The 15982-nt window shown below is 41.0% G+C and overlaps 1 protein-coding gene across 1 annotated transcript in view; it reads left to right on the top strand.

The window, feature by feature from the left end:
- Positions 1-6479: 6479 nt before the first annotated feature.
- Positions 6480-15982, top strand: part of matk (megakaryocyte-associated tyrosine kinase) — a 71962-nt gene continuing 62459 nt past the window's right edge. Inside the window, exon 1 of the mRNA XM_059991551.1 lies at positions 6480-6655. The gene's annotated coding sequence lies outside the window, so the exon portion shown is untranslated. The remainder of the gene's footprint in view (positions 6656-15982) is intronic.

Genomic DNA, 15982 nt, shown 5'->3' with positions numbered 1-15982 from the left:
ACAAGCTCTATAGTTCCTCACAAAGAAACAATTTAATAGGCTATATGTTGTGAATCACAGCTGTATATGCAATCAAAATGCTGGAGGAACTCAGCAGGTCAGGGAGCATCTATGGAATTGAATTCAGTGTTTTGAGCTGAGCCCCTTCATTGAGACTGAAAAGACTGAAAAGGAAGGGGGAAGATGACAAAATATAAAGGTTGGGGGGGGGGGTGGGATAGAGAGAACAAGCTAGATTGTGATCAATGAAGCCAGGTGGAGGAAGGGAAGAATGATGAATTATGAAGCTGGGAGCTGATAGATGAAAAATGCAAAGGCTGCAGAAGAAGGAACCTGATAGAGGATGACAGGAGGAAGGGCACCAAAGTGAGATGATTGGAAGGTGGATAGAAGAGGGAAAAATAACAGAGAAATCAATGTTCATGCCATCAGGTTGGAGGCTACCCTGGGAGTGGCCTCATCATGCTTGAGAGGACAATATGGACCTGACGTGTCAGAACGAGAATGGTGATGAGAATTAAAATCGTTGACTGCTGGGAAATACCACTATTTGCAGATGGAGTGAAGGTGCCTGACAAAGTGGTGCTGCAATTTGAGTGAGGTTTTGCCAATGTAGAGCAGGTCACATTGAGAACTTTGGATACCGTTGATGACCACAACAGATTCTCAGGTGAAGTGTTGCCTCACCTGGAAGGAATTTTGGACCCTGAATGGAGGTTAGTGGGCATGCATAGCATTTCTATCTCAGGCATACATGCCACAAGTGAAACACAGAAGGAGCGACCCTTTGGAAAGAGGAGAGTGGCGTGGGATTAAGGTGTGTTTGGAAATGAGGTCTTTTTGAAGTTGATGTGGAGGATGGTAGGTGAGGACAAGAGTAACTTAAATCCTGTTAACACAGCAGGATGCTGGGATGAGTGTGGATGGCCAGGGAATGGAGGAGATGTAGGTGAGGGCAGCATCAATGGTGAAGGAAGAGAAACCCTATTCTTTGAAGGAGGAAGCCATCTCTGATGTCCTGTAAAGGAATGCCTTGTCCTGAGAGCAGATGCAGCAGAGACAAAGTTAACAGCATTTTTACAGGACACAGAGTGGGAAGAGGTATAGTCAAGATATCTGTGGGAATCGATAATTATAAAAGACATCAGTAGGTAGTTTGCCTCCAGAGATGGAGACAGATCAAGAAAGGAGAGAGATGGCAGAAATTGTTCCAGAATTTAAGGGCAGAGTGGAAGATGGAGACAAAGTTGATCAAATTGACCCGCTCACCATAGGTGCTTGAAGCAGCCCCAATGCAGATGCATTTGTCACTGTACCTCCACTCCAACCAAAGTCTGCTTTCCAAAAAAGAAACTGCAACCTTCCATTTCCCTGTTTTAGATATTGTTCTTTGGTGCTTAAAGAAAAAAAATGTTAACTCCAAACAATTTAGTTGAAGCAACTGAAGCTGAGGCTGAGAGTTCAATTAAGTTAGCAACAAGCATATGGAGTGTTGTACAGGTAGCTGAGACTTGCATATTACCTACAACTCCTGTGCTATATGGGATCTTGCCAGGGTGCTTTGAGAGTTCTGGGGAACTGTGTGCAAGAAGTGTTAGGTTCAAGGTTTCAGAGTCACTGTTAAATATTAGGTGGTTGGAGCTTCTCCTTGAATAGATCCTGTGCTTCAGATTTTAGCCCCTCTGCAGCCTAAGTTTAGGATAATGAGTAGATGGTTATTTGTAAGAAAATGAATCTTAAAGCTATATTCCACTCTCAACTGGTCACTAATGCAGTGCAAGTAAGCACTGCACTGCTCAGGGGATCAACAAATAATGAAAGCACGGTAGTCAAAAAGGATTATGTGTTCTGGGAGCTGTAGGCACATATGCAGCCAACATATTGTATTCTTGGTAGAGGGTAAAGGACATCAATGAGAGTTTGTTCGTTATGTGCCATGTCAGTGAGGGTATGTAAGCACATTCTGCTAGAGAAGGGAACAAGCTAAAAGATTTGATAATATCAGTACCAACAATGCAAGTAGAAAAAGGGACAAAATCCTACAAATGTATTTTAGAGCAGAACAAGTTCTCCAAGTTACTTGCTCCCTGCTGGTGTTTTAGTGAGTATATGTCTGGAAATGTGATGTAGGTGGAAATTATTCTGACCCTTCTGGCATTGGAGAGAGGTCTGGGGGAGGTGGGGCAGGTACAGGACAGACTGGTTGCAACTCCGTGGAATAGCAGTGGGAGAAAACATCACAGATTAGGCAGCATCCTTTTTAAAAGGAAACTTAACAGGTCATACTGAACAATCTTTTGACAGAGTTAGGAAAGAAAGTAGACAAGTTAGTTTTGCGCTCAGGAGATGAGGGACCAACGTGTAGGACAAAGGAAGAATACCTTGATAGGATGTAGCTGGTGTGAGGATCAACTGCATGACAGGTGAATGAAGGAAAATTTTAGATTTTAGATGAACTGGAGTAGAACAACGCTGACTTAAACAGAAAGTGAGTTACTTGAAGTTGCTAGAGTCTATATTGAATCCAGAAACGTATAATATGCCCAGATGGAGGATGAGTTTTGTTACCAAACATTTCCTGACCTGTGTGTTTTCAGCAGATTTTGTTTTTATTTTGCTTTTTCCTATTTTCATCTGCATGACAATGGAATCCATGTACTCCACTTACAGGGTAGCTTGATGGTGCTGTGATGGAAAGTCAGAGTGAGGGAACAGGGTGGATTAAGTTAGGAGGATGGTGCTCTAGGATGTACCAGTGAAAGGGAGAAAGTGATGCAGAAAGAATAGAGAAGTAAGTACAGAGCAAGAAATAATCTGCCTCAGTCACTACCTACTCTAAAAGTGTAGGAACTCTTAAGATGTGTTTCCAGTGCAAGCAAAACAACAAGGTTGTGGGCACGTGTGAGTGTGATATGACAATTATGGAGGAATGGTTCTAAAAGAGAGACAGGATTAGGTACTAATTTCTGGGTGTTTATTTTCAGGAAAAATGTGGTGTGGAAGAAAGGTTAAGGGTGGTCTTTGACCTGAAAAGTTAACTCTTTCTCTTTTCACGTTTGCCCCCTGGCCTTGTGTTTTCAGCACTTTATGTTTATTTCTTATTTGTGTTTTTTTTAACTTTCAAGGACTGAATCTATTTAAATTAAGAAATAGTAAATGTGCCACTTCAGGAGTCTCAGCAAAAGAAGAAATAGATAGAGAAAGGTAAACTGTATTTAAATAGTCCAGACAGGCAGCATTCTAGTTTATTGAGGGTTATGGGTGAAAATTGGTCTTAATCTCTCAAATGTTAATGAGGATTCAGATTACAAATATTATGCCCTTCTCCAAAACAAGATTGAGTCAATTTAATCTAGATGGAGATGAACATTTCAAAAATAATCAGTAACAGAATTGGCAATCATTCTGACAGTTCTGGATTCATTGCTGAAATTTAGCGTGGATTTATGAAATCAAGTTTATTTAACTCAGTGGGTTTTTTTGTTGCAATAACAGAAATGTGATTGAGGTGTATTTTGATTTTGAAAAGGATCTTGATAAAATTCTGAAGAAAAGGTTCCATGAAATGGAAAGGGCAATAGCAGCAAGGGCACTAGGGGTGAGAAACCAACAGTAATAGTGACTTTTTTTAGATAGATTGGAGCATACAGAGCTTTTCAGTTTGATATTAGGACCACTACTTGTCTTAATATAAGGGATGACTTTGAGTGCAAAAGGTAGTATTTCCAAATGTACAGATGATGCAAAATTTTAAAGTATAATAAATTATGGGGAGGATTGTAAGGGGCTTTAAGACAAGATTTCCCAACCTGGTAGCATGAAAAAGGTTGTGAACCCCTGCTCTAAGACAGAATGGTGGAAAAGTGGACATTGGATAGATAAATTTAGTACAGGAAGTACAATTTTAAAAGGATTACAATGCACTATTACATGTATGTGTGAACCATTAACAATGGCAGGGCAAATTTAAAAAGCTGTTTAAATCAACAGAATTATGGGTTTGTAAATAGAATCAGCAAGCTATGATGCCCTCTCTGGTTACAATAGCATGTTAGGAAAGATGTGTAAACCTTAGGATCAGGGATTTTAGTTACATTATTAGACAGGAGAGGCTAGGGTAATTGGAGTTGGGACAGAGAAGACTGAAAGGGAATCTGATGGAAATATTTACAATCCTAAGGGGTGTAGACAACCGAAGAGAATCCTTTGATGGAATAGTAAGTACTTCAAAAGAAAAACATTGCAGTACTGCTGGAAAGTGTTGGAGAGCAGCACTAACTCAACTGTTCTTTGCTAAATGGCCCCTTCTGTGGAGTAACCCTGCTGTGAATCAGTGTGGGTATAATGTGCATTGCCAGAATTCTGTTAATTTCAGCACCAATTTCACTGAAGTAATTATAAAGCTTTTGTAAAACTTGGAAGAAATTTTCACAGTTTGTAGTGTTATGACTCAGTTCTCTTTATAAATTTCCTAAATATAGTAAGAAAAAAATCAAGTGACAAACCTACAACTCTCATTTATGATGCCTTTGTTTAAATTTGTTCCGTAAACACTATGTTGCTTTTTGACGGAATTTGTAATCAATTCCTAATTTTTTTTCACACCCTCATATCTTCTTGAATGAACATCCATGAAGTAAAATATATGTATACTCAGTCAATCATTGTCAGGTTTCTGTTCATCTTACCATGCTCTATGTGCTTTAGTCAACTCCGGTGTATTGTAATGTTCTGACATAGATAGCTACTTCATTGATTCCAAAGGAAATTACAGTGTCACAGTAGCATTACAAGTGCACAGATATACAAATATTAGAAGAGAAGTAAGAAAGAATAAAAAATAACTTACCCCAAATATTTTAACAGGAGGGGGTTATCACTTCCCCAGCTGTGGGTTGACTCATTATTGAGCCTAATGGCCGAGGGTAAGAATGACCTCATATAGTGCTCTTTGGAGCAGGGCAGTTATCTTAGTCTATTACAGAAAGTGTTCCTCTTCAGCCAGGGTGAGAAACATAGTCCAGAATTGTCAGGGTTTTCTGTCATGAAAGTCATAATAATATTGGGATATCTATACAAAGATATTAATCAACCCTCACAGCATTTCAGAATCAGGTCCACGCACTGTCATGAGGTTATTAGCTTCCTCGTTACTGAGAAGTGACTCAATGCAAATTTGATGATTTACAAACTCCTACTGAGAAGTCAAGCTCACTGCAACAGGACAACACACAGAAAATGCTGGAGGAACTCAGCAGGTCAGGCAGCATGCATGGAAATGAATTAACAGTGGACATTTTGGGCTTTTCACTCCCTCAATGTACGTGTTGTTTGTAATGGCGTGTAAATATTTTAATAGCAAAACCATTGTTCTTTGAACAATGATGTTTCCTGGAAGAAATTCACATCAGTGAGTTAATTAATCAACCAGATAATTTGATTCGAACCAGTTTTATTAACATTTTTGTTCGTGTTCAGTTTAGCTGCAGCCCCCATTTCCTCTACAGGGAAGTTTTTAAACATCTTTTCATAGCACCTGAATCAACCGTTGAGCTTCTCACGAACAGTTTTGCAAGATTAACTACTCAGCCTACAGAAGATAAATAACCATTGCAGAAAGCTCCATAGACTAAAGGTACATTACATCCAATGCCAACTTTCAATTAAGAAAGGGAAGGAGAGAAACAAGCTGCAGTGTTCAAAATGATACTTGAAAAATCCAAGTACTTTTGACTCAGTGACGGACTTGTTTCATTACCACTGAGCCCACCAGTGGAGATCTCTGTTGATTCCTGCAAGTAACTTAAAAAAAAGTCTATGCCTTATGAAATGTCATGCTGCTATTTGTAGGTTCTGATATCAGTGCAGTGTGAGAGAGTGTTGCAGTATGACAGGAGCTGCAACGTTAAGACGGCAGCCTGCTCAGGTGGGCATTGTGCAAGGATATGCATTATTCTCAGAAGCACGACAGAGGTGACTAAATTTCAGAGGGGGCAGGAAGGTAATGATAATTATAGAATAGATGGGCGTGGTTCGTTGCAGAGGAAATGGGTTCACAGGGAATATTGCTGCTAAACTCAAATTTCTTACACACACGGGGAATTTATGTCAGACTAACAGTTTTCTGGGAATGCAAGGAACTTAAACCTAGTGTGATCATTGAAACACTGTAGCCCAGCGGCGGCGGCTGGTGCAGTGTGGACAAGACAAGACGTTGCCTTGCAAGCGTCATGTTGGTAAACTTGAGTTAGGTGGAGGCAGTAATCTCAAATCAATCTGTCTGAGTCAGTGCCTCTGACAAAATGTTTATATGCAAAGCATGCTAGCTTTCCTGTGATAAATTCAAAAATATCCTTCATTGCTGGAGGGCCTGGAGCTCAGATCAGAAGAAGTGATCTAGCTGATCAGCGACCAATAGGAAGAATACCTCTTGGGTAAATGTGGTGTGGAAATGCTAATTAGCTGTGTGCCTCAGAGAAGGCATTGATGTGAGTTCGTATGAAACGATAGAAATTCTGCACAGTTTTTGCCCTGCTGGCTGTTGCTCTAGAGTGATACAGCACAAAATAAGTGGCGAAATGCTTCCTCGGAATGCCAGCAGTCTTCAGTGCTGACTTTCTAATCGTTAGTTCTCCCAAAATAAAAGCCTCCTGAGGTAAGTTCACACATTGAGCCTTGTTGATGGTAATCTGTGTTTTCCGATTAGCTGATTAAAAGAAGATTGCTTTAAGATTAATAACAGAAACAGACTTTTTGTAAGCTTGTCTTTGCTGAAGCTGCTGTAATAAGGATTTCAGTTCTTTCTATTGTGTGGTCGACTGGCAAATGGGGGAGGGGCCCAACTCTTTGAAATGAGAGTTACTTCGAAACGTAAAATAAATTGCGAGCTAAGAGTGTCAAAATGGCACTGATGTAAATTTGAAAGATGTTGTTATATAGTGCTAAGCATTGATTTATGAAGAATTCATAGAGGGGAAGACCCGAGAAAGTTATCAGTTCTACAGTTTTAAAATTTCGGGAAAGGTGATAGAGGTGAATATTGTAATCCTCTTGTCTAGAGTATTGCACTTAAATCGGACAATTTAAAATGGAGACACCAGACCGCAGGTGCCGAACTCCGGAGCAACAGATGGTTTACTGGAGGAACTCAGCTGGTCGAAGAGGAAAGGAATTGTTGCTGTTTCTGGGTTTCGACCTAATGCGTTGCCACTTCCTTCCCTGCCCCTCACCCTCCACGGTTGCTGCCTGACCTGCTGAATTATTCGAGCAGATTTTTGGAGATTGTTTGTAACTTGAGATGTTTAGCCTTGTTTGGTATCCAGCTCACTGGCAGCTTGTAAACGTTGGTGAACTGCTGAAGTATAATGGCCTATAACTTAACGAATCGGCATTTTTAAAGTAAGACGAAAATCATTTCAGGGTTTGAAAACGTCCAGTTCAGCAGATATGGGCTATTTTCAGTTTAGCCATTTTGTCAGCTGGATAAAGCCAATACAAGTATTTCAGCCATTGAGAAATATTAGAAAACTAGTCTGTCATTGCAATGTTCATGGTCATTTGTGGAAAAACTATATTTGGAAGATTGCATGTGGCTAATTAATGGCTGGCAAGTCACCTTGGTGCTCGGAGAATGATTGACAACAAATGGGCTGTCTGCCGTGGAGTGTTGACCCAGTGTGCTGAACTTTTGGTGTGACAAATAGCTTCTCAACAGAAGCAACATTTTCAGGGAAGTAACTGCAGTAAAGAACTGCAGAACTCAAGTAAAACGGAGTGGCACTGGCATTTAGTGACTTCCAGCCACTGCAGAGGGGATAAGAGTGTGTGCAAATTTATCAGCAATTTCAAATTGATACCAGTAGTGGTGTGCAGGGCCCAGGTTGGTCATTTCAATTTAATAGAGTTGGTTTTGGGGGTTCAAGCAACCCAAAAAAAATTATTGGGGGGGGGGGAACAATGCAGGTGGCCTTTCATTTTTGTGTAAACTCCATTGATTGTTAGTTATTAAAATATTAGGTAATAGGACCAATGTGAATGAAGATGGGAGCTCATGAAATAAACTCTTCTGGGATCCATTCAATTTGAGGTAAACATCAGCTTAATCTTAAAAAAAGGAGAAAGAATAAGAGATGGATAGATATCCCATAGAAGCTTCCACACAGCAGTCTGAACTGATGCCAGCTTAACTTGCCTCTGTTCCCATTTCTCCTTTCTTTCTTGTTCACTCTCTTCCAATCCATGGACATTTTGGAATCCATGGAATTCTGAAAGGGTATGACCAATTCATTTGTTATTGTGCTTCATCATGGGCACAATTTCCAGCCTCACCTTTCAGGACATCTTCAAGAGGTGCCTCAGGAAGGTAGCATCCATCATTAAATTTCTTAATCATCTGGGACATGCTCTCTTCTCATTGCCATCATCAGGGAAGTGGTACAGGAGCCTAAAGACTGATACTCAACAATTCAGAAATAGCCTCTCCTAAGCCATCAGATTTCTAAATGGTCCATGAATTCTTTACCTTGTTATTCCTTTTTTTATTTTTGCACGAACTCTGTTTTTCTAACTTTTATTGTTATTTCATGTCCTTGCACTATACTGCTGCCACAATACAACAAACCTGACATCACATAATTCAGTGATAATAAACTTGATTCAGATTCTTGGACTCCCATAGTTCTCACAAACTTCCATGGCCATCTTGATGATACTTTCTCCCACCTACCTCCTGTAAGGACTCCATTCCATTTTTCCTGTTCTTCCATTTTCCATTGAAGAGAACATCCACACAGGTTTCTCTGAGAATCCGTTCTTCTTTCTGAGCCATGGCTTCCTCTCTATTCTAGAAGAACAGAGGCCATGGCCATATCGCAATGATTTCTTTTTTTTTCCACACCACTGCTCTCGCCCCGTCTACTCCTGGACAAAGGAAGGATAGAGTTATCTTGGTCCGTACTCTCCATCCCAGTGGCCTCTGCATTCAATGGATCATATTTACAATTTCTGCCATCTTCAGTGAAGTCCCACCACCGATCAGACTGTACCCTTTCCCCTTGTGTATCAGCGTTCAAAAAGAACCTTTCCCTTCGCGGCTCCCTGGTTCACTCTTCCATCTACGCAAAGCATTTCCCGGCTCACAGCGTCTTTCCCATGCAACACCCGTTCCCTTATAGTATCTCTTCCCTCCAACCTGGCACTCAAACAATCCTTCCAGATGAAGCTCCTTCCTGTCTAGACCACTGCATCGATGCTCACAATGTGTCTGCTCCTTACTGAAGAAACTAAACACACATGAGGTCATCCTGAACTCCTGGTACTTTAGTCTATTGTCTCACCAAGTGCTCCTATTCACTCATTGACTGAAGGGATACGGGGAGAAGGCAGGAGATTGGGGCTGAGAGGAAAATGTATCAGCCATGATGAAATGGCAGGGCAGACTGGATGGGCCAAATGGCCTTATTCTACTCCTATATCTTATGGTCTTGTAACCTTGTTTATAGATTATCCCCATAGTCATCCTAGTTTAACCCTATCAGAGACATATCCCCACGCCCATCTCCCTGCAGCTCTACAAACTTACTTTGCCTCCTTTTCCTTTCTGATGAAGGGTCTTCCACTGAAACACTGACTCTGTCTCTTCCCACAGATCGGCCTGACGTACTGGGCATTCCCAGCATCTTCTGTTTTTGTCTTAGATATATGCGGATTTTGCAGCTTTCCCCCCTTTGGTATTCCATGCTCCTCTCGCTCTCTCTCTCTTTTTCATTGGATTTGGAGTTCTCCACGATATCCAGCATGTTCTTGTTTCTCTTCTGTGAAAGACAAACTCAAAAGTGATTAGTATTTCTGCTGTTTCCCTATTCTCCATTATAATTTATCCTAAATCTTTCAAAAATGGAGTTTACTTTTACCAGTCCCTCTTTGCATATTTGTATTAGTTCTTACAATTAGTTTATATTTAATTTACTCTCATGTCATATTTCATCATTTTAATAGGTACACTTAATGTCAGAGAAATGTATACAACATACATACTGAAATTCTTTTTCTTTGCAAACATCTACAAAAACAGGAGTGCCACAACGAATGAATGACAGTAAAATGTTAGAACCCCAAAGCCCCCCCAGATCCCCCCTCCCATGCACAAGCAAGGCAACAATCACCCCCCAACACCCACCATCAAAAAAACATCAGCACCCTCCACCGACCACACAAGTGTGCAGCAAAGCATCAATAAAGGCACAGACATGCAGTACCCCAAAGACTACTCGTTCACCCCATAATTCAACATACAGCAGTCTCTGTCTCTCCCTAATAAGGGAAAATGCGAGTTTCACAGCGAGAGGGGAAACATAACAGACAACTCACAGATTTATGATGTTAAAAGTCTGTTGCATCACTTTTTCTGAGCTCTGTGCCCAGACAGTCAGCCCCAGAAAGGCTCAGGTCTCTGGACACACAGCTAGCACCTAACCCGCTGCTCCTGATGTTCTGTGTTCTCCCGCAACGCCTCAGTCAGGGGCACTGGCCTTGACTCGGCCCATCTCCAGAGCCACAAAAATCCGGAACCCTGATCTTCCAGTCTGCATCATTGGGATATCAAAGAGAGGCCGGTCGTGAGGCCCCGAGAGTGGGTCGCATTCCTGCAAAGAGCCGATGTCTGGATTCCTGGTCAGAGTCTTCAAAATAACCTTGAAAAGGAAAAAAAAGAGATATCAACGATAGAAATAGAGCAGTTTCCAAAGATGCAAGCGAAGGAGTTGCCGTTTAGTGCCATCTTTCCTTCCTTATTTTTCAAAAATTGGCCAATCTGCAGCTCTTGTCCATATTGTGTGCCTTTATTCTAATTAAAAAGCTCTCTAGTCATAAGAGCTGGACCACTTGTTCAGTAGGGTTTTTGTTCCTAAAGGGAATTTATTGCAAACTAAAAAAATACACTTTTATTTAAATGTCTAACACACACAAAATGCTGGAGGAACTCAGCAGGCCAGGCAGCATCTATGGAAAAGAATATTGTTGACATTTTGGGCTGAGACCCTTCATCAGGACTGGAAAAAAAGATGAGGGGTCAGAGTCAGAAGGTGAGGGGAGGGGAGGAAGAAACACAAAGGGATGGGTGAACTGGGAGGATGGGGAGGGGTGAAGTAAAGAGCTGGGAAGCTGATTGGTGAAGGAGATACAGGGCTAGATTTTTTTTGTTTGTATTTAAACGTGTATGTTGTTTTTTCACTACTGCACCTCTTAATCTGCGTCCTCAATTTGTGGTAACTAAATTTATGATTGGTTTTAACTTAGGGTTATATTTCAATTAGCAGCATTGCAGTCTAACAATATGAAATTCCATTACACGTTTGCCCTTGATCCAAGGGGATTCTGTAGTATGAAACTGATAATTACTTTGTTTTTATAATTCAATTCTAGATTTAAAATAATCTGTTCCCTTTTCAATTCACAATATATTGTTCAATTGTACTCCAGGAGTCATTCTCTCTCGGAAGGGAGTGGCACAGTAGCATACATAGCAGTTAATGTAGTATGATTACAGTGCCAGTTCCAACACTTAGGGATTTGGGCACTCTCTCTGAGATCGCGTGGTCACATGGGTGTAATTTCTGAATTACTGAATTCTGAACTAATAGCTTGCGTTTGTTTGAACTATTTATCAGAATCTAATGTTCCCCGTTCATACAGCATTGCTTGTCTGCAGGCTTTCTTGTTGTTCTGGACTAACACTGTGATTGCTTTCTTCCTTCTTTTCTTTGCAAATCTTTTTTTTATTATTATTATCCAAAATTAACAGGAGTACATCGAAGTAGGTAACACTTACAATGTCTCAATGAATAATAAACATTGTTTTAAAGATTGAAAAATTTTGGTGACAAAAAGAAAGAAAAAAAGGGAAGAAAAGCAAGGAAAAGAACCCATTAGGTGTTCAACCGCGGAGCCATGCGTCTTACAAAAAGCTTCTAAAGATAAACATCAAACCGCCAGCCAAAAAAATGTACCCAAATTTACAATTAGATTCTGGAGGAAATCTATCAATTAACTGAAGTGGTAGTAACGAGTAAATGAGCCCCATCTTTTCTCAAAATCAAACATAGGTTCAAAGGTTCAACTTCTACTTTTCTCCAAACTAAGACACAGCATCACTTGAGAGAACCATTGTGACAGAGTGGGAGCTGATGTGTCCTTCCACTTCAACAGAATGGCCCTCCTAGCTATCAGTGTAACAAACGTAATAACATGTTGGTCGGACAAAGAAATACCTTGGATATTTTGAGGATTATTCCAAAAAGCACACTTAATTTGTTAGGTTGTAAATTAATTTGAAGTGCTTTAGAAATTTTAGAAACAACTGACTTCCAGAGTGATTGCTAGAGCTTATTTGCAGTGGTGTTTTCTGCCCTTTGCTGCATTTTAGCTCCATCCAAACTAGTTCTACAGGGAGTTCTGATCCCCTCTGCTGCCTTCACCTCATTGTTATGACCAGGGTAAACCCAGCAAAACCAAGACACTCATTGCCGATCGCAGCACGCCGGCTGAAAAGGGGAAAGGTGAGCTCCTCTTTGTTGGCAGCTATGTCACCTATTTCAGTGGAGACAACTCTTGCTTCAAGACTGACTGGGCTGCAGCAGCAGAAAAGGACAAGACCACTGATGACCTGTTTGAAGCTGTTCTGGTGAAACCACTACCTCTTCCCACCACTGCTCCTCTTTGCAGGCTCAAGGCAGCAGGAAGAGATGACCTTCCCTAGAAATAGACTCCTTACTGCAAGGTGCCCTCTACATTGGGATCATTCCAGCATCCTGTTCTGTAGGCTCTCTAATGCATTTGTCTCCACACGGCGGTGAATGGAACCTGATTTCAATTTCCTACCATTTCTGTTAGTTAGGACACCAGATGTAGGATCTAGACCAGAAACGTGGAGCATCTCTTCACCTCCACAGATGCTGTTTGACCCATTGAATTCTTCCAGTAGTTAATTCTTTGCTCCAGTTTACAGCACATGCAGTCTCTTATGTCTCCACCAATCTAGAAGGAAACCTTTGATGCTTCAATAACAACATGCACACCCAACATTTAGATCTCCTGTCTCAGAACATCTTGCAGAGGCAAAGAGCACTTGCAGGGTTACCACTGCATTTCTGTTAGGCCAACTACTCCCTGCTTTTATGGGGCCTTGATGTTGAGATGCATACAAACTGTGCTGAGATTCTAGTTGAAAGCTTATACTACAGAAGAACAGATCCAAGCAGCTGATAATAAAAACACTTTCATCTCGAGTGTTAATACAAACTAAAAGCAGACAGTGAGATGCGATGTCAATCCAGCTTTGATCTTTTTACACTTCAAGGTAAGTTTCTACTCTCGATATTTTCTCTAAGAGACTAAAATGAGCCAAATAATTGAAAGTAAACCAATTTTTGGACAAACTTGGGTAAACCCAGATGGTTAAAAAACTGCAAAGAATGAATTAATGTTTAACATACTGGAAATACTCAGCAGGTCAGAAATATTCAAGCATCTGAACATCAGAGGAAATATTTCAGATTGATTGTTTTTATTGGACTCAACAGTCACAAATCTGTTTGTTTCTCGATCGATACTATCTAAGCTCAAGATGTTTTTAGCATTTTCTGTTTTATTTCTCATTTCTGGTGCCCATGGCACCTTGCTTATGAAAGAAGAAGTATTAATTTTGCCCTAAACTGAATTGGTTGACTAAACTCAGACAAAGCAATGGAACAAAGATATATGATCACACCTGCATGTGTTATGTTGTTAAACTCAACAGGGAGGAAATCGATTGAAGAACCACAAGTTTCTGGTTAAAATAAGAATGCTGCAACCTACCTTCTGAATGGTATTTCTGCCATTAACTCTTGTTATTTAATTATAATGTGCATTGCTGTAACACACCTTCACCATCTGAGAATAAGTGAGTGAAGAAATGTTTAACTCGTCATTTTAGACTTTTCACCAAAAGAGCTACTTGAATAGAATTTGAACAGTAGGGACCATTGAAATCTGCCTCTGATACTAAAATGTGGCTGGTATTCAATCTATATTGTACTTGAACCGGCATGTTTGATGGGGGTAGATGGGAGGTGTCTTCCTTTGAATCTAAGCCATAGTTTACATGAAGGACCTGGCTGTGTCCGATGAACCTTGGGCCAGGCCCACCCCAGTCCAGCCAGCTATCAGGAGTTACTTGCCACTCGTTTCCAATTCATCGTCTGCACCCCTTTTAAACCTGTTTACCCATTAAACCAACCAGCCTCAACCAGTTACTCCTAGCCTTCTGTTTCCTTGTCGCCTTGTTGACTATCAGTTGATGTGTTGACTATCAGTTCTCTCCTGTTTTGTGGCTCCTTGTGGCTTGTTATTTTGCAGTTAATTATGAAAGTTAGTTTTTAGAAGAAGAAGGCCCTTAACTCCGAGTGGACTCATCGGGACGCTGTCATGACGGCATTTTTTTTAGCAGGCTTTCTTATTTTTACGAGGTCGAGTTGCCAGCTCGACGCTCAACCCAGCACGGATGGAAAGTGTGCAAGGGAGGGAGCCGGCTGGATTCGAACTCGGGAGCCTTTGCTCTGAAGTCCGGCGCTGATGTCACTATGCCACCAGCTGGCGATGGAAGTTATTGCTCACCGCTCAGTCATCTCCACTCTCTGCATTTGGGTCAAAACTGCTGGGGCGGAGTGCCACTTGAATGTGGAAGCACTGCTGGTCCAATACCATCACAGCCTCTTGCACTGTTTGAAAGACGAGCTGTCTACCCGGCAAATGCCCACCAGACTCGAAAGGCAGATAAACTTAAGTATTTTGTGTCAGTCTTCACTTTGGAAGACACTAGCAAAATGTCAGGGGGCAGAAGTGAGTGTCTTTGCTATTCCTAGGGAGAGGGTGCTTGAGAAGCTGAAAAGTCTGAAGGTTGATAAGTCACCTGGACCAGATGGACTCCGCTTCAGTGTTCAGAAGGAGGTAACTATAGAGATTGTAGAGGCGTTAGTAATGATCTTTGAAGATTCACTAGATTCTGTATCTTTCCGGAGGACTGGAAAATTGCTTATTTCGTTCCACTGTTTAAGAAGGGAGGGAGGCATAAGAAAGGAAATTATAGACTAGTTAGCCTGAGTTTGATGGTTAGAAAGATGTTGGAGTCTATTATTAAGGATGAAGTTTCAGAGTACTTGGAGGCACATGACAAAATAGGCTAAAGCCAACTTGGCTTCCTTAAGAGGAAATCTTGCCTGAGAAATCTGTTGGAATTCTTTCAGGAAATAACTGGCCAGATAGACAAAGGAGAGTTAGTGAATGTTGTTTACTTGGATTTTCAGAAGTCCTTTGACAAGGTGCCATATATCAGGCTGTTTGACAAGGTAAGAGCCCATGGTATTACAGAAAAGATACTAGCTTGGGTAGAAGATTGGCTGACTGACAGAAGGCAAGAGTGGGAATAAAGGAAATCTTTTCTAGTTGGCTGCCAAAGACTGGTGGTGTTCCACAGGAGCTGGTGTTGGAACCGCTTCTTTTCACTGTTATATGGCATTGATTTGGGTGACAGAATTGATGGCTTTGTGGTTGAGTTTGCAAATGATACAAAGATATTTGGGGGTAGTTTTTGACAGATTGGGATAACAGGCAGAGAAGAGTAGATGGATTATGGTGTAGGGAAGTGCTTGGTTATGCACTTTGGTAGAAAGAATAAAGTTGTGCACTATTTTCTAAATGGGAGGAAAATCCAAGAGGTGCAAAGGGACTTGGGAATTCTCGTGGAGGATTCCCCAAATGTTAATTTGTATATTGAGTCAGTGGTAAGGAAGGCAAATGCAATGTTCGCATTAATTTTGAGAGGATCAGAATACAAAAGCAAAGATATAAAGCCCTAGCATTACAAGGCACTGACCAGACTGCCATTGGAGTATGGTGAGCAGTTTGGGGCTCCTTATCTTTGAATCGAATTGACTTTCTTCACATA

This window comes from Hypanus sabinus, chromosome 16, assembly GCF_030144855.1.
Source record: "Hypanus sabinus isolate sHypSab1 chromosome 16, sHypSab1.hap1, whole genome shotgun sequence".
Lineage (NCBI taxonomy): Eukaryota > Metazoa > Chordata > Chondrichthyes > Myliobatiformes > Dasyatidae > Hypanus > Hypanus sabinus.
Note: the sequence above shows the minus strand (reverse complement) of the source record. Positions and strands in the feature narration are given on the sequence as shown.